The 3,375-nt window shown below is 45.8% G+C and overlaps 1 long non-coding RNA gene across 1 annotated transcript; it reads left to right on the forward strand.

The window, feature by feature from the left end:
* Positions 1-285: 285 nt before the first annotated feature.
* Positions 286-3,066, forward strand: LOC144115827 (uncharacterized). The gene is made up of 3 exons (XR_013311567.1): positions 286-1,432; positions 2,195-2,288; positions 2,821-3,066. It is a non-coding gene; the product is annotated as an uncharacterized LOC144115827 (long non-coding RNA).
* The last annotated feature ends 309 nt before the right edge of the window (positions 3,067-3,375 follow it).

Below are 3,375 nucleotides of genomic sequence, written 5' to 3' on the forward strand. Positions count from 1 at the left end.
CTCCTGAAGGTGTCGCGGAAACCGAGCATATCTTTGTTTTACTATGAGACGAGGTTCACAGTAAAACGATGACGAGAGCAGCACCTCAGCGCTAGCCAGTTTCGAAGTGCACTCAGCTGCTGCATCGATGCGAAACCGGCTAGGCTTAGCGACGACTAGGGCAGCCAGGGGGTAGCGCGTAGTTCATTGCCCGGCGCGCCCGCGGGCAGCGTCGTTCCCGAAAGCTCGCCTCGCTCACTCCCGCTGGCTCACTGATTGGCTCAACTGCTTGCGACCTTCACTCGGAAGGCTGGAAAATCGAGAAGCGAGCGACTGGCGCTGCGACTGAGCGATACTTGATGCCCACGTTTGCACTACTGGTGAACAACCTTTAACGCACATATGCTTGGGTTATCGGCTGCGTTGCGGCGAGTCTTAGTTAAGATCGTCCGCGACGCCATCGTCACCGTCCGTGACGCACAGGCTGAGAACTTCAATTCCAGTACGTGCCGAAACAACTCGTATTTATCGTAACGATACGAACTCGAAAACACGCCTGCTTCGATGCGCTAGTGGGCTCTTGCTTGTTAAACTACACGCGATCAGGATGCGGCGAGTGCTAGCCGCTGTTGCATATTAGCTAAAGTGAGACGCAAGTATCGACGTAGTTTCGTAACGCAGTTGATATCAAAGCACTCCGCTTGTACTGGTCACCGATAAGCTGTAAAGTTTCATGATCTCCGGTGAGCGTGCCAGTGTCGCTCGCGCAAATTAATGCATAGCAGCTACTCTCCATCGTGCCAATTGCGTTCAACTTATCCACGATATTCGCCAGCTTGAGATACGGCGCTTTTATTCGCTGTTTTTGTCGCAACTTAGTGATTTTATCTGGCATAAAACGAAATTGCATTCTGTCAACCCCGTCGTCTGCTCCATCGTCTGCTCCGTCGTCTGCTAGGCATCCGGGTCACTTCAGGGGATCACAGGATCGCAGCTTCTACAAACCACATACCAGAAAAAGTAACTGAAAGCGCTTTAGTATTCTTAAATAATATAAAAATAATTTAAAATAAATGCAATGTCTTTGTTGTGAAGATAATATAAGTATTCATGGTTTAAAAAACTAATTTTTTTGTCGGTTGCAAATTTTCACCGACACGAAAGCGCAGCCGTCGGCGCCATTGCAGCGCAACCGATACGTTGTGTTTTGTATTATTTGCCTCTTTGAGGCATTGCTTGAATACTTGTACGGTGGACACGTGTGAAGAACTCATTCAATAGGAAGGTGAGCAGGAGTGCGTTTTGGAAGCCAACGACCAGGATTTCGGCCTGTCAACATTGGCGAGTTTCAACGGGTAAGCCATGAAGAAAGAGTGCTGCGACGTCTTTTCATCTTTTAGGGGAACGAAGACTCCTGCGCCGTTTTACTAAGCCTGGATGAATCGCATGGCCGGTGAGTCCCGCTCTGCGTTTCTTTGCTAATGATCTGTATTCACACGCGCTATTTGTATGCGGCTATATAGGGATGTGAGTGGAGGCAGTCCGCCTGCGGTTGCCGCAGCTACAATGCGGCGCCAAAAAAGCAGGGCCTATATCCTGCATGACAAGTGTTGTTCTCATTGTCTGTATGTGCATTTATTACTCGCGTGCCGTGGTAAATAAAAATGGCACCAGATATCACAACAGAGTTACGCTTTCGCTTGCTAGCGCTTCGACACTCGGTGCAAAAGCATGGATTTGCACTGCGTAGAAGACGATGAGCGAGAAGTGCCGCGCGGCGGAGCGCTCGCGCTTGGCCAGCTGCGATCAGACACCGCACTATTTTGCTCAGGGTTAGTACTCATCGGATTAGTGCTTGTGCCTTAATATGCGTCATACTAAATTTTGAGACAGTGATCGCATGCGAAAGGCTAGTTCATATTCATCGTCTTGTCATTTGTAAACTTGTCTGTGCTTCCCCAGTGGAACAGGATTTGAGGCAGTGTTATGTCAAAGTTAGATCAATCTTGCTTCTCCTGAGCTGTAAACTTTGATGCTTCCTCTCCTTCTGAGCACTGCGAGCTGTCGGAGATGCAACTGCACAATTATTTAGGATTTCTACCTTTTTGCTATATCCCTCGCTTTTGCGGCCCGCATTCAAGTCGTTCGCCATTGCGATGGTTTTTTTTGTTACTTATTTTCGCTTTGTTATTTATTCTTGGTTGCGTGCCATCAGCTGTGGTGCCGGCGATTCTCCGAGCTCGGAACTCTTCCCAGGCACGGGATCCTACCCACAGACCTCCCTTCGCCGCACTCACGAGTGTTCTTTGGTATTTTTTGTTTCTCTTGCCTTTACTTGCATTGCCAGTCGACAAATTTGTGCAGCTTTTAATTGTATGCAGATTTGTTAAATGCGCTAGAAATTTTTCTATGATGCCAAGCTGTGCTGTGAGGTATCAAGCTTCCTGCTAGTGAAGGCATGCTTTTTTCAATTCTCTCTTCTCATTTAACCAAGGCAGACTGGTTGCAACTTTCAATTTAATACATAGACATTGGTGCAAGGCACCATGATAGGAATTAATGAAAACCTGCACATCCTATATTCAAATTGGTGTGCGGTATTTCAGCCAGCTCATCTTTCAGTGTGGTTATAACAGTCATTGTGACTCTTCTCAAAGAATGTATATGGGTGCATTACATAAAATCTGTTCATTTGTTTTGTAATGGGCTAGCTCATTGGTTTTTATTTACTTACATTACGTCTAAGTTTAGTTTTTAAAGCAGTAGATGATTTCCTCTCTTGTCATTCATGACATGGCTACAGCCACTGACAGCTGTTGCTCTTGATGTATTTATTTGCAGTTGCCAGCGGCCAGCATCTATTGGGCCATGCGTGCTTCCTGCCTTCGGCTGTGTCATCCCTCCTGATCCGTTCATGGTAGTTATTCTTTTTCAGTGATGCATATCTTAGCTGCCTATTTAGAAAAATATTTTCAATATAGGCTTGCAGCTAGGTTTAGAAATGCATGAAACTCTACATGCACTTCACAGCAGTGCCTCAGCTTATAATTACCGGAACTGTAGACTTGTACAAAATATAGTCGCTGATGTAGCTCTTGACGCAGCTGCTGTTAACATAAACGTGCTTTGACATTGCACACCTGTTGCATGGTATGCATATGTGTCTTCGAAAAGGACCTATATGTTCATTTATCCCTTTAAAAACATTGTGCTCTACAATGATGGTTTACCAGTATTTCTGATACAGAGACCAAATTGTCAGTCAGTAATGTAACATTGCACGATGACACCAATCCTTGTATGATATAGCATCCTTGCAATGCACTGGGCAAGCTGCTGTCAGCACAGATTTATTGCTGGTTTATTGCCATAGCATATGGTTATACTGCACAGTTT

Source organism: Amblyomma americanum, chromosome 1 (genome assembly GCF_052857255.1).
Source record: "Amblyomma americanum isolate KBUSLIRL-KWMA chromosome 1, ASM5285725v1, whole genome shotgun sequence".
In the NCBI taxonomy this organism is placed as follows: domain Eukaryota; kingdom Metazoa; phylum Arthropoda; class Arachnida; order Ixodida; family Ixodidae; genus Amblyomma; species Amblyomma americanum.